At 38.9% G+C, this 26,543-nt stretch overlaps 1 protein-coding gene across 5 annotated transcripts in view; it reads right to left on the bottom strand.

Moving 5' to 3' along the window:
- Positions 1-26,543, bottom strand: part of ALPK1 (alpha kinase 1) — a 151,851-nt gene that overhangs the window by 108,610 nt on the left and 16,698 nt on the right. For all 5 annotated transcript variants that reach the window (XM_060012894.1, XM_060012896.1, XM_060012898.1 and 2 more), the window contains exon 2: positions 19,214-19,265. The gene's annotated coding sequence lies outside the window, so the exon portion shown is untranslated. The remainder of the gene's footprint in view (positions 1-19,213; positions 19,266-26,543) is intronic.

The following is a 26,543-nucleotide window of genomic DNA, read 5'->3' as shown; positions in this document are numbered from 1 at the left end:
TAAAATATTTTTTAAAATTCATATTATATGTATATCCTTTTCTACAAAGATGAATTATTTCACGTTCATCTCTGGACACAGATCTAGTAGGATGTTTTTGAATGACTGAACTTTGGTTTTTCTACTGACATGGCAACTTAATTTAGTTCAAATATGAGTATATATTTAAATTCACTTTTCATAGCAGCAGATGCATAGGCAGAAGAGTAAAAGGTTGTTTCTCTTTTAGTTTTTCTTCTGATATGATAAAGTTTGGTTTCCCACTGTGCAAGAGACAAAGCTCAGTTTTGAGGGTTTTCGATATTATGCCATGTTTGCCATAGATATTTACATTTCATTAGCATATTCTACTCTACGTGAAATCCAGCATTGAATGCTCCCAGCACACTAAAGCTAATCCTCTTTAAAGAGCTACAGGCTATATTACATGTAGCCACAGCAGCAGCCGTGCCATCGTTGCATCACTTTGAAGACAATGAACAGAGTTCTCTTGTGCGTCCCCTGTACCCAGACTCATAAACCACTGCTTTCTGTGCTGTGAAATCCTTCTGTTTTCATCAAGGAGAATTATGAGAAGGCCGAAATCCACGTTACCACTCTGAAAGCTGGATTGTACTTGAAGAGGAGATGTTATGCTGATTTCACTTTTTCCTAAGTGTCTATCCACAATGTTTTCAACTAAGATTAAAATGAACTATATCCAAGTATTTTGGGTCCTTTGATTAGCATCAAGTGCTAACCACATCTTTCATCTAGGGAATCTGATCGTGGATAATCAGAGGAAAGAGACTCAGTGATGTCACAGGTCTTCTTTTCTTTACCCTATTTTTATAGGATAACATTAAACATTTAGATGAAGTAATTTGTAGTAGCTCACTTCTCCGCAGACAAAGATGACTTAGCTAGCATTATCTATGCAGCAGATAGATAATCCAGTATCCAATTTCAACAAAATATAACAAACTAAAAGTTGTACAACATTGCAGAAAATGTAATTTTTTAGTTAAAAACTAAAGTGAGTACATCCTTCTACTGATGATATTCCCTTACTAATGCTTAGATTATACTATAAATAAAATTGATCTTGTTTTTCTTATTTGATTATAATTAAATTGTAAAAAATGGTTTATAAATTGTAATTTTGAAAATATTTGGTAAAAATTGCTATTGAAGATGTCCATTATACTGCTTAATGTTATTTTACTTAAAGTGCCACATGGTAAATTCTCCTATGATTAAAACAGGAGACACTTTGATTTTCATACCAAATGGAAATATTTCTTTTTATTAGACTATGAGAATCTAAACCTCATCATATTGTCCCTTTTTGCCTTTACTCCCAGGAAACTCAGATTTTGTGATCAGTTCCATGCTGTCCTTCACTTAGATAATCTTGTACAAACCATCTAACCCAGACCCTTTGTTACTTGGTCCACATTCTTTACCATTGGCTTAGTAGTTCTAGACATATGAATGTGTCTCTTTATAGGTAATTTCAAATATTTTTGAACATGTGTGCAAGTTAAAATACAATTCACAACAGTGTTCCTTATTTCATTTCGCCATTTTCTTCACAAGCATGTGCCAGAAAGTCTTTTTGGAACAATGGAAAGAACTCAGCGCTTGGAGTAAAATAGGCCTGGATTTGCCGTACACCTACTAAGTGGCAGGAATTATTTGCCTGCTCTTCTGAGGTGGCTGAGCCGTGAGGCAGGCAACCAATTATTTCCGTTGCTGTAGGCAACTTTGGCACTTCCAGACACCAAAGAAAACTTTGCTGTACGTTTTCTTGCTGTACCCCTTGCTTTAATCCTGGCAATACCTAAATTCAGACTAAAGCCTCATTTATAATTAGTATAATTCTCTGCTTATTCTTATAGTCCAGTAATTTCCAAGGTAAAACATACTCTGAAAGATTTTATTACAGTCATCCAGACATTAGCAAATACCTTTCCTAGGTGGCATGCCTCCTTCTGTGTCTGTACCACTTTAAAGCTGCTAAGGCACCTCTTTCTGGGTGATTTTCCTATTCTCTCTTACATTTCTTCCTGAGTGTCTGTTTAGCGTCACTTTTCCCCCACACTTCTAATTTTTTTTTTTTTTTGCGGTACGCAGGCCTCTCACTGCTGTGGCCTCTCCCGTTGCGGAGCACAGGCTCCGGACGCGCAGGCTCAGCGGCCATGGCTCACAGGACCATCCGCTCCGTGGCATGTGGGATCTTCCCGGACCAGGGCACGAACCCATGTCCCCTGCACCGGCAGGCAGACTCTCAACCACAGCGCCACCAGGGAAGCCCTCTAGGATAATTCTGATTTACTATCAAAACTGAAAAAAAATCTAGACTATAATTAAGACAAGTGAAAAAATTCTCTTACTTTCAAAAGAAAGGTGTCAGGTTCAGATGATATCAGAGTCAATTTCCACCAAATCTTTCAGATTTATGTGATTTCCAGGATATTTAAATTATTACAGAAGACAGGAAAGTGTAAAAGACATTTCCAGTTCATTTTATGAGGCTGACATAACACTACTATTAATATCTGACCAAGAAAATGAAAAAAAAGATAACTAAAGATAACTATAGTAGACACAGTTGTTGCCCACTCACATCTCCAAAATATAAACTGCCAAGTGTAAATTTAATAAGAGGTGAATCTGAGCCATAAGAGGAAAGAAACCTTTACTGAGGTGAACAAAAGAACAACCAACCAAATAATATTTATGGATTCAAAGCCTTCATATTTTAAAGATGTCATCCTCTCCTAAATCATCTATACTTTTAATAAACAACCCCAATGTCCATCAGCTGATGAAACGAAAGTGTAGCATACCCATACAACAGAATATTATTCAGCAGTAAAAAGGAACTTGCTACAACATAAACGAACCTCAGAATCATGCTAAGTAAAAGAAGCCAGACACAAAAGACCACATATTTCGTGATTCCATTTATAAGAAATTTTAAGAAAAGGCAAGTCAAGAGATAAAGAAAGAGGATTAATGGAGTAGAACGAGGGCTGGGGATAGGAACAAGGATTAAATGTAAATGAGCATGAGGGAACACTGGGTGATTAAAATGTTCTAAAACTGGATTTTGGTGATATTTGCATAACTTGGTAAATTTACTAAGAAGAATTTAATTGTACTGTTAAATGAGTAACTTTTATGGTATGTAAATTATATCTCAATAAAGACGTTAAAAATTGTATTTAGCTAGTAAGTGTCATTCATTAATTTTTGGTTATCCCTATTTACAAAAGAGGCAAATGAGGCTCAAGGAAATTAAGTAACTTGCTTGCTGTTAAAGCTTTTTGTTTTACACATCAGAATTCATACCTCAAACTGTAATTTCTGTCTGCTGTCCTCCCCTGATTGAATGCTTAAAGACATCTATCTGAATCTCATTTTACCCACTCTATTAGTGAACCTACTTTCCATTATGCAGGGTACTTCCCTATCTATCACCACTGTATGTTGGTTACGCAGATCTATATATGTGTTAAAATTATAAAATAAAGACCAAACTAAAGGTCAATTTTACTGTATGTTAAGTTAAACAATAAAATAAATAAAAATAAAGCCAATTTATTCTGGTTTCCAGAAAAAGAAAGAAAGAGAGAGCGAGACAGGAAGAAAGGGAAAGGAAAAAAATCATGAAGCTGTAATGTCTTACCTTTTAAAACTGAGGTATCTAAATAGCAGAAAAAGAGTCTGACCAAGTTACACCTGGAGGAGTGGGCTTACACACCAAAAAAAAAATTGCATGATTTTTTTCTGACTTATATTGATATCAACAGAAACTAGGGGAATGTGTGTGAAAATAAATTCTAAAATGCTAGACTAAGGAAGGAGAAAAGAACATAGCTCCCTTGGGTCAAAATGATTAACATGGGGACATTTACCAGAGATTCTAGATTCACTGTGCTGTTTCATTAGGTGGGATTGGTTATCACAATTTGGTTAGAAAGTAGAAAATACATAAGACGCCTTGGTAAGACACACATGTAACTGAGGATAAGAGACAAATTCCACGAGAGTTCAGAGATCTATTAATTCACTGATGTTTCTGGGAGTCTAGAGATCTGGGGTACACTGAGGTATCCCCTCCAAACTAAAAGACAATTTGCTGCACCTTGTATCCAGTTCCACAAAAAAAGAGGCACACACATTTGGTGGGATTCTAGTATAAGAGAGGCAAAATAATATTACATTGGTGTTGCTCCTTCCTACTTATTGAATAAGCCATGAGGCTTCTATATTTAAGGAAGGCTCACAGCAAATGAATATTCTTCAGCCAGTTCAGTTTAAAGAAAAAGCCACTCTTGCCACTTAGCTCTTGTGACCCAGGAAATCTAATGTGTACAACATTCTGTAGCAGATCATTGAGCCCATGGAATTTCCAAATAACACAATAATAGTACAGCCCCTAGAACTGACAGCAAAGCCATACCTCTTTGACAAATAACTAATGTACTCAAGAAACTTCTGTTTTTTTCTGTTGGGTTCTTGTAAAGACTGAATATCTGGTCATGGGAAATGAACTGATAATGATACCTGTGCTGTCTCTCCCAAATTAGATGCTGTTTGACGGACCTATTGTTAAATTTGGATGCGCAGAGCAGCTCTCCATCATCAAGATGAAATGGCACATACAAGGTCACCCTCAACCACGTTCTAGAAGCACAAGAAACTTTCATGAGCAAATGGCTCCAACTCTCGTGGCCCCTACTCTTGCTGTAATGCCACCTCTTCCTGGACCCACACATATAAGGGACTACCTTATGGACAGGGACGAGACAGTTCAAGACTGATTTACTAATGATTATGCATAATATACTGGCAATGGCCATAAATAAATTGATGCAGCGTTAGAGTTTTCCACACTGTTGGCCATGAAGGACAAGTAGGAAGATAAATCTTCACAATAAGCAGAACTTTGAGAAGTACATCTAATTGTATATTTTACCTAGAAAGAAAGATCATCATAGTGAAGATTTATACATAGAGCCTAAAGGTTTGTTTCAATGATGAGCAAGTTGGAAGGAACAAGATTGGATGACAAGGAGGTTTAGGGTAGAGGTACATGTATACACATCTCAAAATAGGTTCACGCTGTGAGAATATTGTGCCTCATGTGAATGCTCAGCAAAGGGCTCTCACTACAGAGGAGACTCAATAATCAGATGGGCAGGAAGCTCAGTACTGCAAATGTCAGCTATCCTTTCTCCCCAGAAACATGACTATTCCTCAGTAGGTTCAAAAGCAAAGTGGCCGTGGTGACAGAGATGGAGGTTATCCATGGGCTCAACCACGAGAACTTGTTACCAAGGCAGATCCAGCAACCACCTCAATTGAACGCTTAAAATGCCAGCAGCAGAAACCCATGCTGAGACCTCCATACAGCTCCAAGTGTGGGGAACAGGGTGGCGTGGCTAGCCTCCTGCTGACTGATTATACTGAACCTCTTTCACTGTGGACTTGGTAGCAATTTTTCTCACTCGAATATGTTATGCATATAGATTTTACTTCCCTGTTATGCTTCTATGAGCAAAACTTTCTGTGAACTTACTGAAAGCTTATTCAGCCCACAGTAATCCATATACTATTACTTCTGGCCAAGAGTGCTATAGGATTCCCACAGGATTCATTGGTTTTACCATAACTCAGGAGGAGCTGGCCTTGTAGAGAAGTGCAATAGTCTGTTACAAAGACTCACAGAGCCAGCTGGAGGACATCTTATGAAGTTGGGGTACTGGCATAGAGAAAATGGTGTATGCTCCAAATCAATAACCAATATATGGTGTGTTTCACCCAAGGACAGATCACATGGATCCAGGGATCATAGGGAAGAAGTGGGAGTAGAACCTCTCATACTACGCTTCCTCCCCTTACTGAGCGTGCATTAAGGAAGCTATAAATCTAGCCTCATAATAGTTGCAAAAAGGGGAGCTGTGGTCAACATTTATATTTTCTTGCTTTCATGGTAGTGTATATGTTCATACAGTAATCTATTTGTTTTTTCCCCATCTCTTTTCACCTATCATTTTACCTAGGCTGTGTCGGTGGTGATGATCTTTATAGTTTAGTCCGTGAATAATATATATGTAGCTTTCACAAAACTTATCAAATGTCCTCTTCTTTTTCTTATTTAACTGTCTACACAATAAATTCTTTCTAGAATTAAGTTCTAAGAATGAGTCTGCATTTCCAGATGAATTTACACACTTTACTGACTCATGAGAACAGTACAATCTAGCATGTTTCTCTTTTAAACTGGTTGTCTAGAAGCTCAGAGATTCCTATAAACTCCATTGTAATGATTCATTCACTTCAGGTTTCCAGACACTGCTTCCTTCCTTTCTTCTAAATGGTTTCTGATCAGTGCTTTTCACTTTAACTTTTCCTGCACTAGTTTATACCCACTTTTAACGGTGCATGTCACTTTGGCTCCTATTTATAGATAAACCCTGCCTTTAGCAAAGCAGTTCATGACTTCCCTTAGCAGCAGCTGAGCCACAGAATGACCTGTTCACTCAGCCAGGATTTGTTGGCTGCTTACCATGTGCAGGTGCAACAGGGCCACTCCTCTTCACTGCGCACGGTGCTCATATCCTCAAGCATCCCTATTATTTCATGTCAGATGCCCATTGTCAATTCCATGGGCAACACTTATGTGATGTGTGGCTCCTCTTATTTGGACTGTCTTTCAGAGTCTGTTTCTGACTGTTCCTCAGTCCCATCCTCTAGGTTCTGTCTTACACCAGTGGGTGCCTTTAGACCCAAATCCACTCTTAAATAAGATCTTATAATTTCTGAATTTTCTGATAACTTCTCTATTTACCATGGCTTAGACTAACTACAACATTTTAGAAGCTTTTAGAAGTTACCTGAAAACCAGAATTGCCTCATCCTGAGAGCTAGGGACTTTCTTCCTTTTGAAATGAATGAAGATGCCGTGACCGTATAGTGGTTAGTAGTCTGTATTGTGAAATGAATGAAGATGTGAAATACATGGAATTGGGACACAATGCAATCTCTGGAGAGATGTGCTCTCCACTGGCAATAGTCAACCAGGATGTTGGTGTATACGTCAGTCTCTTGAAAGTTTGGTTAGTAAAAATAAAAGGATTAGGCTGCACACAATCCACTGCTCTTTCCTCTTTTTCTATTCTTTAGGAATAATACTTGTCTGATATAGGTACAATCCCTCATGGGTAGGTGGACTATCTTCCTCTTTTTTTCCCCTAAATTGACCTTTCCTCCTTCCTGGCTGCTTGTTCTACCCAAGCACATATATTTATTCTTTAATTCATTCAACATTCTTGTAAGTACCTACTATGTGCCAGACACAAAATGTTTAAGGATAAAGAGATGAACGTGGTACTGTTTCTGGGCTCTAGAAGTACACAGTTGTGGGGAGGCTGATATGTAGACAATAAGTACAGCCTCATGATAAGTGACAAGGCAGAGGCACTATAGAGGCCTAGAGATGTCCCTTCACCTGACCCACAAGCTGAGAGGCTCTTTGGGGACAGTGACCCTGCTTTATAATGCAGCTAAAAGTCATCAATCCATCCTGTTGGGTGAGTTGCTGAGCTTTTCACAACTGAAAGAACCAACAAAACATCTCAGGTCACTGCAGGAACAGGCAGTTTTGGAAAGTCACACTAATTTTCCCACAAACTCATGTAGTTGTGATCTGGGATAGTAAAACTTGTACTCCAAAGTAGAATTTTGAGGGAAAAAAATATGTTTCTCCAGAAGGTAGGGCACATAGATTATACAAAGTACTACAGAGCTCCCTTAGGAGTCCTGAATGCCCAGTGTGGTACTCTAGAAATTTCCTTCAGCCAGTGAAATGATGTCACTAAAGGATGGTAATTGGTCCCTAAAGGATTGCCTTGGGGAGGGTACAGAACAAATACTCAACAGTGGCGTAATCAAGCAAGGGAGGATATAATTACTTATACACATCAAAACATGTGGACTCTTTGGACATGTACAATGGGTTCAGATAATTAAATAGTGTTACATATGGATATTCTGAGAAGGTAACATTTCTGTACCCCTCAAGAGACTTATAAGAAATCTATTGATGTTCCCTACTTGATACTCCTTTTCTTTGTATCAGTGACTAGCAACCAGCATGAATACTCAACAAAACATTTCTACCAGAAGCAAATGCAGACTTGTCTCTCAAAGCACATATGATTGAGGGTGGACTCACTTTGACAGACAGATTAATGGTCCCCTTGGAAGAAGGAACCCAGTGTGTCGGCAAAGGATGCTTTTGGCTTGTACAGCCTTTATTAATGTATCCACTTTACTTAGCCCTCCATTCAACAAAACAAAAACCACTGCTTTCTCTTCTAGGTAGTCATTGCTTAATACTCATCCGATCCAAGTTCGCCATCTGCAGGTCATACAATTTACAATTGCTTTTGAGAAGATTGCATGGGAGGATTCACATGTGCCTCCTTTTGGGGGAGTTTATACTGCTGTTGATTGATAACCACAACTGATGGCTATTTACTGCATAACTACTGTCTTGTTAGATATTTCCTGGACTCTTCTTTTACATCTGTCTACACGCAGGGATTTACGTTAAAAAGTTAACAGTGAAGAGGAGCTATGAAATACATGTTTTAGTGTAATGTTTCTTAACTTAAAAAAATACAACCTCCCTTCTGGTTAACATAAAAATAACACACATTCATTAATGCTCGTATTACAAAGCACTAATAATCCTAATCATCCCTACCATTTACTGATCCCTTAGCTTGGTACCATTGGCCTAAGAACTTATAAACATTAACTAATTTAATACTTACAGCACATTTATGAAGTACTTTTATTCTCATTTTGTAGATGAGAAATCTGAGGTTCTAAGAGATTAAGCAGCTTAGCCAAGGACATAGAGCTAGTTAGTGAGTTGGAGATCTGTCTCACTTCAAATCTATGCTCTTGAAAAACCCACCATACTGCCCCCAAGGATTCCATTTTTCTGTGTTTCAAGCCTACAATGACTGCCTATGTATTTCTCAACTACTCCCCTGCCTTTGAGGTAAACATATAAATATGTGTCCTCCCAGGCAGGGAGCAGGAAAGAATAACCTTTTTCCTCAACGTGCTGTACAACAGCCAAGAGTACAACCAGAAACTGCGAAGCAGTCTCTTGCATCACCAAGCTAGTCCAGTAGTATTCCAGAAGCATTCCAGAAGTCCGGGGTAAAGCTGTGACCCACTCTTCTTCTCCCTGTTCCTGGAGCTTAGGTTGGCAAGTGTGTCCTGATCATATCTGACCCTCTCCACTGACTTTAAATTTAAAGTCGTGTTCAATCAACAATGCCTAAGGTCCAACCCTCTCTCCTAAAGGATCCTCAATTTGCAGTTTCTGTCATATTTTTCTTCAGAGTTTGCCTTTTTAGAAGATCAAGAAGATTTATTTGGGGAGGTATTTTCTTTATTTTTAGTTGAACTTGAGTTTCTATTCTTTTCTGTCCCCAAAGGTGAGGTTCACTTGGGCAAAGTGGAGGCATGCCCACTTCTGGAATCCAGTAATTTTTGGATAGGCTACCTAAATAATTAGTTTGCATGAGAAACCATAGTTCCCTGGGGACAAGAATACTTTAAAGACTGAATTAGGAGATTCTTCAGTTTAATTTAGCTGCAAGGAACAGAACATACCCAAACTAGCTTTAACATAAAGGGGAAATTATTGGGTGGACACAAGGATATCTCATGGACGTAAGGACAGAAAATGAAGATAGTCTTCATGAGGGATTACAATCAGGACATGGAAATTTGTTGGAGGCAAAAATAATCTCTCTCTCTCACTCCACAGTCTGCTTCATTCATTCCACCAAGACTTAATGAAAGCCTACTATGTCAGGCACCATGCTAGGTGGTAAGAGTGCAGAGGTGAACAGAACAGATAAGGTCGGCTTTATTCCTCTCTGTAGACCATCCGTATCTGATCCACTTACCCTGGTTTTACATGCCCTCCTGATTCAAGCCCTCAACAGAAACTGACTCAGTCTCAGCATCCTCAGTTCAAAGACAAAATCTTAGCATAACACACAGCTTGTTACCTCTGGTCCAATCAGGTATCCACCCCTGGTCCAATCAGGTACAGCAACAATGACTCTGGTAGGGAGGGAGGGGGAGTTGCATGGGACAGTCTCAGCAGTCAGGGAAGAAGAAAGTAAATTGTGTGGAAACGGGTTGTTGGTAAGGAGGATATGACCGGTGAAGGAAATGATGATCATCTCATCTCTACTGCAAAGATTTTCAAAGGTAAAAGAATGGGGCTTCCCCGGTGGCGTAGTGGTTGAGAGTCCGCCTGCCGATGCAGGGGACATGGGTTCGTGCCCTGGTCCGGGAGGATCCCACATGCCGCGGAGTGGCTGGGCCCGTGAGCCATGGCCACTGAGCCTGCGCGTCCGGAGCCTGTGCTCCGCAACGGGAGAGGCCACGACAGTGAGAGGCCCGCGTACCGCAAAAAAAAAAAAAAAAGATAAAATGATGAAAGTTTCCATAACTTGATAAAAGAAAAGGAAAGCACCTCAGAAGGGGTGAAAACTCACCATGAGGTATGGAAGGGTTCCCAGACATATGGCCTATGTGGGGACACAAGTTTGAGTCTGAGTGGAAGGCTCTGAATGAAGAACGGGTTACTCAAAAGCCCTCTAACCCTGCATAAGGGGAACCTTGGTGACTTTCCTTGCGAGCAGAGAGGAGAGAGCAGGGGAATTACAGATCTTAAAAACAAGGCCTTCCTTGAAAAGTCTGAAAAAATCTTGTGGCTGCTTAGAAGTTCAAATTATCTAAGGTAAGAAGAAACATTTGTAAACCCTGGAGGCAGTCAATCTCCAGTTTTAAGAGCAGCAGATGGGGAACAGTGACACTGCAGCAATAGCTTACGAAGACTGGAAAGCCTCCCAAAAAATGGGGAGTGGAGTGGCTAAAAGGTGAAATATGCAATGATAAAATTTTTGTGATGGTTGCCTAAGTTTTTCAGGCATTAGGGCTAATGTGGTCTCTGGAAATAGGAATTATAATTATCAATGTAAAAATAAACTCCTCTCCGAAGTCTGGACTGCCAACTTGAATGTCTCAGGTACCTCACTTCTATACACTGACGAGATATTTCAGGTTAACTCCCTTCTTTCAAGACAATCTTGAGAGGGTAAGATATGTCATTTGTTCAACTGCAAATTTCTAAGGAAGTGTTTAATTCTGATCAGATTTACTAGCAGACTCTACTTTGATTTGTAGTTCAACTTACCATTTTGAGAAAGTAAAAATCATGTCTGGTAAAAGTTCCCAAATGAGTATAGTGTCTAAAGTTCTTTAAAACTTGCAATGAAATTCAGTATATGGCAAAAGGCTGCAGATGTAAAGAACTATAGTTACTGTAATACTAACTTAGCAAGCTACAGACATTGCCTTAGGTTGTTTGGACTTAGCAGTTATTTTGTATATGAGTCATAGACTCACTTGCCATGAGGTAAGGTGTCTAGAAATTTTATTTATGAAACCAGGCGGCCTACAATAGCTTATTCTCATTAGCCCTCTCCTAATCAGATCTGAAATCTAGAACTGTTTTCTCAGGGGATGGTCATCCTAACCAGGGGACTCTTTGCCTTTTTTCAGTTCCTTAGTGGTTCCCCTTCTTCTCATTAATTAGTTAATTTGATTCAACAAGTATGTATTAAGCCCCTCTGATGTGCCAGGATCACCACAATCCTTATTCTCACCACACGATTTGGGGAGGGGCAGTCCACCCTGGGCTGTGGGCATGTCTGCAAGTTCTTGCTGGATGTTAAGAATGCCAGACCAATCTCTCCTTGCCTGGGCTATCTATCAGGTTTGTATTTGCCTCAGCCTTGAGGGATGAGGTAATGTCTTACTCTGGGCCAAAGAGTAGCCTTGCTATAAAAGCAGTGGATTCCCCAAGCTCAATGTTCCTTGGCTGCAGCAGAAACCCACTAACATCTACCTGGATCGCTCAGTATCACTCCTTTGGACTAGGAGGACATGAAGAACTGATGGCAACATGATGCTCATGCTGCTTGCTGTGCTCTGAGTAGTAAAGTCCTTTGCCTTTGACCCAAGAGTCTCATGTCTTCTGCCAGCATCCATGGAACAGTAGCAGGCTAACTTATTAACTCTAAGGAGAGTAAAATAAAATCCCAGACCCTGAAACAATCTTAATTTCCAAGAATTTCATCACCCTTAAACAAGCCTCTTGCAGAGTAAAATTCCCTAAAAGTCTGTCTAAAATAGGACAAAGGTAAAAATGTCAACTTTATTCATTATAAATTTGTTTTTATACTTTCTACATTCTCCCAAATTTGTAGCCTGCATATTACAAATTCCATGCTCTTCAAAAGTAACAATTCTTAAAAATTAAGATCTGTGGTACTTTTCTTCCAACAATGCAAACTAAGCAAAATTTCCATGGTTTCTGCTATGTGCCAGGGTCTGCAGGGGATGTAAGGATGAATGAGACATAGTCCCAGTACTTTTAGGACTCAGGGTTTAACAGAGACAGCAAACACAAATGTGTATCTCAAATACAAGACTGAGTGTGATCAGATATAGTTGAATTCTAAGCAAAGAATGGGTAAAGGATGGGGGAGAGGAGATTTAGTTCAGTTATTGTTTATTCAGAAGTCCAAACATGAGCCAAACACTGAAGGACGGAGACACCAACAAGTGGGAAAAATGGGCGAGAGGCAGGGTATAGGAAACGAGGGAAATGGTGTGAAGAGATGCATTGCAGACAGATGGCATGAGATGGGGACACAGCAAGAGCAAAGATGCAGAAGGATCTTGCAGATCATAACAGGAACCAGCAGGTAGTCCAGGGTGCCCAGACACCACTGAGAGATGATGAGTTCAGGCCATTTCTGCTTGAAGTGCCCATGAAACCTTGTAGAGAAATGGTGCTCTCTACAAGAGGTGGGAAATGTTAGTTAAACTGAGGAGAGAGATTAGAACAGGAGATGAATCTGGGAATCATCCACACAGGGGCAATAATTGAAGCCATTACATGAGATTAAAGGAAGCAAAGGTTGGATATGAAGAAGACATGGACTTCTAGAGAATGCCTCTATCCAGGAGTCAAAGAGTGAAACAGTGGCCTGCAGAAGCAGCAGCTGGAAATGTGAGAACCAGGAGAGTGTAGAGACATGATACTGTGCAACAAGTTCTACAGGAAGCCCCAGGATAACAACTAGGAAGAGGCAACTAGATTGGGTGCCTGGAATGTTTTCATTGATCTTGTAAATAGATGTTTCAGAAGAGGACAGACCAGAAGAGTTGATGCATGAGTGTTAAACAAGGAAGTTTAACAGAACTATTCTGAGAAGCACTGCTGTTAAGGGAAGGAAAAAGAATATAGTCTCAAGGGAAATGAATATTTCATAAGAATCATTAGATTTGAACATGTGCATAGGCTAAGGAGAAGATGTCAGAAGGCAAAATTTTTTAAAAAGAGAGATGAAAGAAAGGGACTATGAATAATGAGAAAAATCACAAAATAGGTAAAAAGATGTTGGTTTAAGAAGATAGAAGGAGTAGGCTTGGACACAAGGTAGAACATTGTTTTTCTGAGGCAGAATGGAAGGAGAAATGAATGGCTAATGATATAGAGAAAATCTGAGAGTTCACCATGGATAACCCGGTAACCTAAGTCAAATAGATGGAAATATGGCAGGAGTGAGTTCAGTTTGAAAAGAGAGATCCTGGATTGAAACAGGTGCTGTGGAGAATTGGAAAGATAATCAATTAAGGATGAATAAAAGAATCGATAAGCATCTTTGAGAACCCAGCTATGGTTCACCTTAATGGATCTCATCAGAGTCAGCTGGGGAACCATCTCAGCTCTGGCTTAGAGAGCTGAGCCAACCGAGGGAAGTGCATACAATGGAGGTCAAAGAAACAAAACAGAAGTCTAAGGAGGCAAGGGGCATTTTACAACACTTCAAATGGGCAAAGTGTTTTATTGCTGCATATCAACTACCCAAATACTCTTTTACAATGTTATTTTCACAACTCTGTAAATTTTACCTGATCCATTTTATGTATTGTGAAAGACATAAATAATATAAATGGGTATTAAGAACTTCAGACAAGTTGTTCTTGAATCCTTTTTAAAACTTCACTGAATTTCCAATTTGGGGGTTGAGCCCAAACTAATTTATTTAGGGCCCTGTGGTAGACTGGTTTCCATTTTTTCTCTCAACTGTAACTAATGAATTAATTGTGAGGCTTTGTGTAAAGTCTATCCTCCCCGCTATAATATACATTCCAACTGGGCAGGGAATGTGCCTGTTTTGTTCTGTTCTATATCCTGGAATATTCAGCACCTGGAATAATTCCTAGCGCATAAGAGGTATTCAGAAATATTTGTTGTTGACATGTGGTTGCCAAGGGGGAGGGATGGAGTGGGATTTTGGGGGTTAGTAGATGCAACCTATTATGTATAGAATGGATAGAAAACAAGGTCCTACTATCTAAACCATGACCTTCATAATTTTCATACATGTACTGACCACAATCATTTCTTCCACTACTAAGCTATATAATAATAAAAGATGAACAATCAAAAAAAAAGAAAACAAGGTCCTACTGTATAGCACAGGGAACTATACTCAGTATCCTGTGATAAACCATAATGGAAAATAATATATTAAAAAAAGAAGGTATATATATGTATAACTGAATCACTTTGCTGTACATCAGAACACAACATTTACACATTGTAAATCAACTATACTTCAATAAAAAAAATTTGTGGTTGTTAAATATTTATAAAAGAAGATACCGGATATGTCTGGGTAACCTCTCTTAGTCAATTTGTCATATGCATTGCTTACTGCATGTTTGATAAGTTCGAAATGTTTCTTTTTATTTCAGGAATATCTATAATGTTCAAAGAAGATAATGCCTTTTATTGTCTCTATAAACTATTACATTCTCTGCCTACACTGTTGAAATGACAAGAAACAACATGCTTACTTTTAATTCACCCTCCAATCTCCTCCTTGCAAACTGATGTAAAATTTTCAGAGTATCTCTTAGTGTCGATCCTCACCAATCTTAACAGAAATTTCCACAAATTTATTACCGTATTGCTTTATAAGATCATCATCAGATTTTCTGAAAATTCTGTGACAATGTTTATGTCATAGTCTCTGGCTCAGAAAATGAGTCAGTTAATTAGGTTGTCTGCCCGAACAAATGTTTTCGTCATTCACATCATGATCTTAACTGTCTTTCAGCAATTGAAGAGCCTGTAAATTTATTCTTTCTAACGCCTCACTGCCGCCCTCTTCTGGTGGCACATAACAGCACAGGCACATGAGATAACTAGATGTATATTTTTACTTAATGAAAACAAATATTGCACTCCACAGAACAAAAAAGATACTAATAAATTACAAGACTGAGTAATGATGTGAGAAAATGGAAAACATTTTGAAACATTAAAATGTGACATATTTACCTCACCAATAATCTTCTTTTAACTCCATTTCAGTAAAAATCCATTAATCTTTTTGAATTTCATTATAGAAAAAAATTAATCCATTGTTTTATCTCTATGATGTTTTAATATAACAACAATAAAAATTACACTTGTACTACGGAGAAAGAGTTTGCTAACCAAATTAACAGTGTAAATAGCACTGCAGGGCATGTTTAAATTGCTTGAGAGAAAAAAATCTATTAAACTATTAGAGTATTTTAGAATGACTAAATATATGAAAGAAATACTGATAATTCAAAAGAGTATTATCTATTTATGAAATGCTCCATAGGTCCTTCACTTTCAAATAATGCAGTAGTTCTGAACATACATATCACCTGAATCCTCTGTTCACACTATTCTCTTGACTCCTACCTTATTCTCACTACACATCCTACAGTCAAGGAGGTCTGCCAACTTCTCATAAATGTGGTCTCCACGCTCTCTGTCTCTCCTGTTGCTGCCTGTACTGGGTCCTCTCCAGTTCAGACTGTTAGTCTCTATACTGGTTTTCCTGCTACCCGTCTCTTCCCCCATTTCCACATTCTACTCTTCACAGATTGCCAGATAGCTTCTTAACAACAGAACTGTGTCACTTTTCTACTTAAAAATGTCTGTTGGCTTGTTGTTGCCTATAGGATGAAGTCCAAGCCTCTGATCTTGGCATGGAGAGTCCAACCTGCCATGCTCAGCACTATATACAGTGCAGCATAGTTTCTGCCACTGAGCACCTGCCCTTAGTATCCTGGAATAGCATCCCCCAGCACTTTGTTTTTGACTCTGTGGCAGAGCTTGGTCCGAGGCTCTGTCATACATCAGTTACTTAACTGTCTTCCCAGAGACTGTGACTCCTGAGAGTGGCCAGTGTCTCACTGGTTCTCTTTTGAATCTCCAGCACACAACTGGAGCTAGCTGTGTAACTAACACACAGGAGAAGCTCAGTGCAGGTTTATGAACAGATAAGTGAATGAATGAATGAATGAATGAATGCTACTCTCCCCACCTTTAATGAAATCCTCCATTTTCGAGTCTTAGATTATAATGCCATCCCCCTAAAGCCTTTCTTGACTCTTATCTAGCAGAATTAATTGCTATCACAGTTTTTTGTTCATGTTACAGTTAGCTGTATATACTCCTGTCTCCTGTGCTAGGTCATAATCGCTGAAAAGCAACCTGGGAGAGTGAAAAGGGCATGAGCTGTGGACACAGACAGCCCTGAGCTTGTATTCTAGTTCTGCCACTCATTCTCTGTGTCACCTTCAACAGGTAGCTCAGCTTTTTTTTTTTAATGTTTAATTTTTTTTTATTGAAGTAGTACAGTTGATTTACAATGTTGTACCAATCTCTGCTGTACAGCAAAGTGACTCAGTTATACACATATGGACATTCTTTTTTTAATATTCTTTTCGTTATGGTTTATCACAGGATATTGAATATAGTTAGTTCCCTGTGCTATATAGTAGGACCTTGTTGTTAAATTATTTTATTTTTTTTGGCCGCACCATGCAGCTTGTGGGGGATCTTATCCCCTGACCAGGGATTGAACCCAGGCCCTCAGCAGTGAAAGCGTGGAGTCCTAACCACTGGACCGTCAGGCAATTTCCAAATTATTTTATTGTTTTGGTCAGCTTTTATGAAATGAACATTATTTTCCTCATCTCTAAATGGGGCTAACACTGCTTCCCCATAGGTTTAATGCAAAGATTAAAAAAGAAAGTGAGGGAATTCCCTGGCAGTCCAGTGGTTAAGGCTCCACGCTTCCACTGCAGGGGGCGCGGATTCCATCCCTGGGCGGGGAACTAAGATCTCACGTGGCTCATGACACATACTAGACTTTCATGAAATTTTAGTATTTATTGCCTTTCCCTGAGAGTGAAGACCATATCTAATGTATATCTAGGTTTCCAGGGCTTCAAAAACTACAGAGACTCAGTAATGTTTGCTGAGTAAATAAATGAATTCGAGTTGTATTTGGTCAAAAGTAATATAAGTATATATTTTAACAGTCTTTTAAACTAATACAATTGGTTGTCATTCCTTCCTACTCACAGTATAAATATTGCATCCTAATACTCTGATATGTCTCAAATCAAATTTTTCTCACTTTTATGATTATAGTATTGAAAAGTATACAGATGTCACATAATTTGAGGCATAAATGTTTTCTAATCTTTCAGTTATACTTCCATTTTATATTCTCCTTTATGTAGTCACTGTACAGTATGTTCATGAAGTGTTTCAATAAAAAGAACTAATGTTTATTTTTTAATGGGATAACTATATTATATAATGTTAAGAAAAAGCAGAATATAAAATAGTTCATACAGTATGATAGCAATTATATTTTAAAAAGTCACTGAGGACCAATGATGTTTTTTCCAGAGACAGCAAAAATCCACCCTAAAATTCATATAAAATCTCAAGGGACCCTAAATAATCAAAACAATCTTTAAAAAGAAGAATAAAGTTGGAGGTATCCCACTTTTAGATAAATTGGACTACATCAAAATTAAAAAACTTGTGTGCATCAAAGGACATAATGAAGAGAGTAAAAAGGAAACCCATGGAATGGGGAAAATATTTGCAAATCATATAGCTGATAAGGAGTTAATATCCAGAATATATAAAGAATTCCTACCACCAAACAACAAAAACACAAAAATCCCAACTAAAAAACAGTCAAAGGACTTGAACGGTTCTCCAAAGAAGATATACAAATGGCCAATAAGCATATGAAAAGGAGCTCAACATTACTAACCATTAAGGAAATGACAATTAAAATCACAATGAGATACCACCTTACACCCACTAGGATGGCTACTATGAAAAAAAAAAAGGAACAGAAAAAGTTTTGGCCATGATGTGGAGAAGTTGGAACCCTAGCACGCTGTTGGTGGGAATATAAAATGGTGTAGCTGCTATGGAAAACAGTATGGTGGTTCCTCAAACAATTAAAAATAGAATAATCATATGATCCAGCAATTCCACTTCTGAGTACATACTCAAAATAATTGAAAGCAGGGGCTTGAAGAGGTATCTGCACTATTCACAATAGCCAAAAAAAGATGGAAGCAACCTACGTGTCCATTAACAGATAAATGGATAAGCAAAATGTGGTATATACGTACAATGGAATGTTATTCAGCCTTAAAAGGGAAATTCTGACAACTGCTAAAACATGGATGAACTTTGAGGACATTGTACTAAGTGAAAAAAGCCAGTAACAAAAGGACAAATATTGCATGATTCTACTCACATGAGGTCCCTAGAGTTGTCAAATTCAGAGAAAGAAAGTAGAATGGCGGTTGCCAGGGGGCGGGTAGAGGGGAGAATGAAAAGTGTTTGTTTAATGTTACAGCGTTTCAGTTTGGCAAGATGCAAAGAATTCTGTGGATGGATGGGAGTGATGGTAGCACAACAACGTGAATGTAAGTTAATACCACTAAATGTGTACACGTAAAAATAGTTACAAAAGTAAACTTTATGTGCATTTTACCACAATTTAAGAAAATAATTTAAAAATAATCAGAAGGAAATACATCAAAATATTGAGTTTTTGACTCTAAGTAATATTTTTTGATTATTTTCCTCTTCTTTTCATATTTTCTACAATGACTACATATAGCTATATCATTAGGAAAAAAGAATTTAATTCAGAAGTTTTATATGAAAACTTACCCCAAATCTGCGTTTATTAGATTTCAATCCACTTCTGATTTAGGAGAACTTCCTAGTTAAGAAAAAGAAAGTTAAACTCAGAGGCCTCTCTTATAATAAAAGTATAAACACAGTAGGAAATAATCTCTACTCTTTATTTCCTGCATTATGTCATAGGCATTGTTGCATGCTTGCTATCTGAAACATCCGGGTAAGAGAACAAAGGAAACTCATGTTCCTGTGTCCCCAGCGAGAGTGGAGAAGTTACATCTGGTCATCGCTGTTCCTCACTTTAGATACACAAGGAGGAGGAATATCACATCAAGGAAGACCAGATCCTGTCCAGAGTGCTTGATGGGGGACAAATCTCTTTTGGTCTCCCCCTTACCCGAGCCCCTTAAATAGAGGAGGAGGTCTCAAATCTCTCCTTAGACTTTTGAAGCAGTTCAACCATAAAGGAGAGAAACCTCACTATTGCAGGTCTAAACTATCAGGGGTGGTACTATCTGATAATTTCGTTATGCAGGAAATAGCGAGCCTTTGCAGAAAAAACCCTACCGGATATCTTGTCTCTTGAAGTTCTTAACTCCCATTCACCGACTTTAAAAAAAATCTATTTATTACTTTTGGGGCTTGCCAGAGAGAGGGAATTCCCCTGGTTATTTATACAAAAATTTTGTTAAAAGAGTTTGCAGTAATAATCACTACTTTTTCATATGTTAACAATGGCAATACAGGACTTCCCTGGTGGTCTAGTGGTTAAGACTCTGCACTTCCACTGAAGGGGGCAAGGGTTCGATCCCTGGTTGGGGAACTAAGATCCCACATGCCTGCTGAGCAGCGTGGCCGGAAAAAAAAAAAAAGGCAATATATTACATTTCATAACGTTTTACATTTTTCAGTCACCTTGAAAAATCTCTCAAGGGGCAGCTTAGGTACCTAGCGCCCCTGAACCACCAGTTCTGGATAAGCAGCCTCCTTTGCTCTATTGCCACTTTGGACCTTGCTTTTTCCTTCCTTGTTTAAGCTGCACAGCCCTCCTCCCCACAGCTTTGAATTTCATGTCATCACCCACTGTCCCTCATTGTTCTTGTCAACTGCCAACTCCCAGGGCATTTAATTCCTGGATCCTTACTATTCTCTCCAAACCACCCCTACTCTTGGAGAATTCAACTATATAGTGATGAGGGGTTCTCAGTTCCTTGAAATCGTTTCTTCAAAGATCTTGTCCTTAACCCAACTTTAGGTATTCGTTCCCAAGGTCATACAGCCTACACTTTGTTATGACCAAATTTATTCTTCCATACTTTCAAATTCATGTATTCCACTCTCTGTCCACTACCACACATCTTGTCCCTTTTGAGTCTCCCAAATCCAACAATCCTAACATTCCACTGGGACTTCTAATCCACTGGTCCTATCACCTTTCCATAGGCCCTCACCCCCTTTGAGGTCCTGTCTCTTCTTTTTAACCAGCTTAATTTCCATGGTCAATCATCATAATCACCATCCACATACACCTTTGACTCCCTTGTTTTTAATATTTGCATGTCAAAATAACAACTTTAGTTAAATCCAACTTTTACACAGCTGAGCAATGATGGGAAGAAAACATAACTGTGCCACCTGTTCTCACTTTAAATTTCTGACTCTGAACCTGTTGGGAAAACTAATATTCAGGCTTCAGAGGCAGAAGCAGGCCTCTGACAGACCTGTGACGCTGCCCGGACTGCGCCGCCCCTGCTTGCACACCTAACAACTGCTGCTAGCAAGTCAAGTGGCGCTTATGATAAGAAAGGGAGTGGGTCTTGGAATTTCTTGAGCCCTGGGGACCTGGCCAGTCCCCCAGGGTCTGGAAAATCTTGTGACTCACATGGTGAAATCAACAGCATTTTAAAAAGTGAATCCAGAGCTGCATTTTTGCACGCAAACTGATGATATCAATTTGCGGCCTGGAATTATAAACGGAAGCCCCCAGAACTCCAATCTGAAGTCTCACCCGTGGGGTGGATGCACGGCCTGGGACCTTTCCCAATTGGGGCTCCAGACTGCTGTCACTTGAGACTTCGCAGCTGCTATTTTGATCCGGAAGTAGGTGTCAGCCCAATTCAGTGATGTATACCCTGTTACATTTCCCTAATATTCTTGTTTCTTTCCTTCTAATGATTGTATATTGAAATTAAGTTGAATCACCTTTCATTAAAGAATTGATTAAAGCTATTTATGTGAAACGAGTGGTTATTTTGCCAGTGAATCCAATGAACCTTAAAACCGAAAACAGGCTTTCAGCAAAACAGAACTTCAGCAACTAATGCTGCAATCACACTGCACTTCTTGGGTCCATTCACCTTCCAATCTCTTAGTTGCCTATTTCACACTTTCTCTCCCTCCTCTACCCTCATTCTCAGCAATCAGAAGAGGATTTCCACAGACTCCCACCCCCCTCTACCAATCTAACAGCAGCTGCACCCCACACCCTGCCTTCCCATCTGCTGTCAGAGATGAATCACCCATTCTCTTTTTTTTCTTTGTGTGTGTGTTTAAAAGAAAATCAACAAATGTTTATTGAGATGTCATAGAGTACAAAATAGATTTTTAAATGCTTGAGATAAAAATCAAGTAACTGTTTATGTCAGTAAAAATATTAACTTTAATATGTTGTCTCTTGTGTATGGAAATGATGGTCTTGATTTACTATCAGTAGGACATTCCCTTTGTTTACTTAACTAGTGATTAAAAAACTCTTACCTCCTGAAACAATTAAATGGATAGTGTTGGTCTCATTAACATATTTGGACCATCTGATTCACATGGAGGTAGATAAATCTGAGAAATGTGAAACTAATAAAAACAGATAATTGCAAAATTACAAAGCACACTGGATGAAACAGGGCTAAAATCACTTGCCTATACTGCTTTGTGAGAGTGTACACTGTAACAACTCTTTTTAATTAATTTATTTTTTAAAAAAGTAGGTCACTGTTGGTTATCTGTTTTATTTTTTAAACTTTATTTTATTTATTTTTTATACAGCAGGTTCTTATTAGTTATCTATTTTATACATATTAGTGCATATATGTCAGTTCATATATCCCAGTTCATCCCACCACCACCCCTGCAGCCACTTTCCCCCCTTGGTGTCCATATGTTTGTTCTCTACATCTGTGTCTCTATTTCTGCCTTGCAAACTGGTTCATCTGTACCATTTTTCTAGATTCCACATATATGCATTAATATATGATACTTGTTTTTCTCTTTCTGACTTACTTCACTCTATATGACAGTCTCTAGGTCCATCCACGTCTCTACAAATGACCCAATTTCATTCCTTTTTATGGCTGAGTAATATTCCATTGTATATATGTACCACATCATCCTTATCCATTTGCCTGTTGATGGGCATTTAGGTTGCTTCCATGACCTGGCTATTGTAAATAGTGCTGCAATGAACATTGGGGAAGAATCAATATTGTGAAAATGACTATACTACCCAAAGCCATCTACAGATTCAATGCAATCCCTATCAAATTACCAATGGCATTTTTTACAGAACTAGAACAAAAAAATCTTAAAATTTGTATGGAGATACAAAAGACCCCGAATAGCCAAAGCAATCTTGAGGGAGCTGAAGGAATCAGACTCCCTGACTTCAGACTATACTACAAAGCTACAGGAATCAAGACAATATGGTACTGGCACAAAAACAAAAATATAGATCAATGGAACAGGATAGAAAGCCCAGAGATAAAGCCACACATCTATGGTCAACTAATCTATGACAAAGGAGGCAAGGATATACAGTGGAGAAAAGACAGTCTCTTCAATAAGTGGTGCTGGGAAAAGCGGACAGCTACATGTAAAAGAATGAAATTAGAACACTCCCTAACATCATACACAAAAATAAACTCAAAATTAATTAAAGACCTAAATGTAAGACCGGACACTATAAAACTCTTAGAGGAAAACATAGGAAGAACACTCTGACATAAATCACAGCAAGATCTTTTTTGACCCACCTCCTAGAGTAATGGAAAAAAAAAAGGGACCTAATGAAACTTAAAAGCTTTTGCACAGCAAAGGAAACTATAAACAAGATGAAAAGACAACCCTCAGAATGGGAGAAAATATTTGCAAATGAATCAACGGACAAAGGATTAATCTCCAAAATATACAAACAGCTCAGGCAGCTCAATATTAAAAAAACAAACAACCCAATCCAAAAATGGGCAGAAGACCTAAATAGACATTTCTCCAAAGAAGATATACAGATGGCCAAGAGGCACATGAAAAAAAGCTGCTCAACATCACTAATTATTAGAGAAATGCAAATCAAAACTACAATGTGTTATCACCTCACACCGGTTAGAATGGGCATCATCAGAAAATCTATAAACAACAAATGCTGGAGAGGGTGTGGAGAAAAGGGAACCGTCTTGCACTGTTGGTGGGAATGTAAATTGACACAGCCACTATGGAGAACAGTATGGAGGTTCCTTAAAAAACTAAAAATAGAACTACCATACGACCCAGCAATCCCACTACTGGACATGTACCCAGAGAAAACCATAATCCATTCTCTTATGTAAAACCAATCATTCCATTCACACAATAATTCTACCCCTCTCTCTACTCAAGCACATTGATGCACGTTTTTGCTCTCCTCTTCTGCCTCTTACATCACCAAGTTTTTGCTCTCCACTGGCTCATTCTTATCAATTTACAAACAAGCCATTATTTCTTTCACCTTAGGAGAAAAGTCTCCTGACTTCACTTTCGTCAGTAGCTATTGCTCTTTGCAGCAAAAATTCCTTGAAAGAACTGTTCCTACTTGAGCTTTCAACCTGTCTTTTCCCATTCTCTTTTAAATGTACTCCAATCAGACTATTGTTCCATCACTCCACTGAAGCTGCCCTGGTCAAAGTCACTGATAACTCCACGTACCTAAATCCAATGGTCAGTTCTCACTCCTCATCTTAGTTGACCTACCAATAGCATGTACACAGTCCCTTCCTCCTCTACTGCCCTCCGGGATACCACACTCTCTTGGTTTTCCTACTATCTCACTGATCACTCCTCCTCAGACTTTTCAGTTGGTTCCCTCTCCTCTCCTAGACCCCATCATATTGGAATGTGCAAAGGCTCAGTCTCTGGCCCTCCTCCTTTCTCCATCTAGATCCACTCCTTGGTGATTTCATTCAGTTCATGGTTTTAAATACCACGTATTGTTTAAAAGTCATCTGATTTCTATCTCCAGTTCAAACTTTTCTCTTGAACTTTTCAGAAACATATTTTCAACTGTTTGATATGTGCACTTGGATATGCAATAAGCATCACACTTTCAAGATGTCCACATTGAACTCCTGATCTGCCTCAGCTTATGCCTACACCCTTCCAGGAGAGTGAGATGAAAGACCAGCTCTTAGAAGAGCTGTGCATTCAGAAGATGCTGAGTGGGAGCAGATGGGGTGACTGGAAAGGATACATATTTTCGGGGAAATTTGGCCAGGGGAACTCCTTGGTTCCCTCAGGTTCACTCAGCCTTTCACTTTGTATGTGTGCAGCTTTCAGTCTAAAAAGCTTTTCCTTTGACAACCGTGACTTGGGGGAATTACGGTGTTGAGATGCTGTGGAACTTCTGAAATCTGTTGCATAATAAGTAATGCTTTTCTTTTCTTCCACTCTGACTTCCTTTTTCACACACAGTGGCTACTAGCTTGCAGGTGAGAGGTATTACCAGCCTACTGGATGCTTCCCAGTAGCCTTGGTCAAGAAGTATTTAAATTATAAAAGTCTTGAAGGTTGTGCCACAGTAATCTCTGATGTATTATTTCAGAATTTAGATTTTTCTTTTTTTCTTTTTTGTGGTACGCGGGCCTCTCACTGTTGTGGCCTCTCCCGTTGCAGAGCACAGGCTCCGGACGCACAGGCTCAGCGGCCATGGCTCACGGGCCCAGCCGCTCCGCGGCATGTGGGATCTTCCCGGACCAGGGCACGAACCCTTGTCCCCTGCATCGGCAGGCGGACTCTCAACCACTGCGCCACCAGGGAAGCCCAAGAATTTAGATTTTTGAAACAGTTTATTATTATGAGTGCAAAAAGTGTTATTGTAGAAAATCTGGAGAAAAAGTATGGTAAAAAAGAAAATAAGAATTACCTATGGTCTCACTAATAAATAAGCGCTATAAATATTTTGATATCATTGTTTCTGTGCATGGTTATAATACTCATAATGAAGTTTTAAAAAGTGTAAGTTTTCAAAATTTGAGTATTCTTTGACTATAATTAAGCAGTCTGATTTTTGCCTCTCAATTACGATGCCTACATATATTCCGAAGTGATTTAACAAAACATGGTGACACTGTACATACTTTGGTGGCACTTCCTTTTACTATGTCCTATGGTTAACTTAGGGATGTTTACTGCATGTGTTATCTTCTGTTTTTCTTTCAGCCTTACTTTGCAACTAGACATCCTTACCACTCTGCCTGCCCCCTACATCCCACCTCTCACAGATGACTAATCCCAACCCTCATCAGTGAGTGTTAACCTTTATCTAAATTTTCCTAAGAAAAGATCTCTCCTATCGTGTATAGGGCAGGCATAGTGCACTTAATAGCAGGATGCAGGAGCCTGAAGTAAGGCCAGAACCTCCTTTGGAGTTATCTGTTCAAGTCAGGAAGGCACCTGAAGGACAAACACAGCTGCAGGTACTGGGGAAAGTCTGGTCTGGCAGGTATGTCATCTCACTTGCAAGGGATGTGAAAAGACACTGGCAGAGTTCTAGCAAATGGTTGCAATTAGAGGTGGAGGAAGTGTACTGCATGAGGTAGAGTAATGGAGTCACCCTAACAGCACAGCCAAGAGGTGGAAATAATAATTATTACCATTTATTAAATAAATACGACAAATAATAGTACCTGACTCACAAAACTGTAGTGCATATTAAGATAATGTATATAAGCCTTGTAGCAATAAGACTGACATACAGGTAGTCCCCCCTTATCCACAGGGGATCAGTTCTAAGACACCCCAGTGGATGCCTGAAACCGTGAACAGTACTGATGAAATAAAATTTGTATTTTAAAGTAGGACAAGAAAATTTAAGCATAAAATTCTCTCTGTCCGTTTGGGCCTCCTCCCTCCCCCTTTAGTGTGCGGTGTTCATCTGCATTATACATTAACCAGACCTCCTCAAAGGTGGGAATGCCTGCTCAACCGCAAAAGTCAATTTTTTTTTTCCCTTTCTTCGACACTAACGTTTTCTTAACTTGGTAAGTGAATTTTCATTGACAGTACCGAACCTTATATTTACCCTACACACATTATCTATGACAAAGTTTAACTTATAAAT

The sequence above is a fragment of the Delphinus delphis genome, chromosome 5 (genome assembly GCF_949987515.2).
Source record: "Delphinus delphis chromosome 5, mDelDel1.2, whole genome shotgun sequence".
NCBI lineage: Eukaryota > Metazoa > Chordata > Mammalia > Artiodactyla > Delphinidae > Delphinus > Delphinus delphis.
This window is presented reverse-complemented; position numbering and strand designations above follow the sequence as displayed.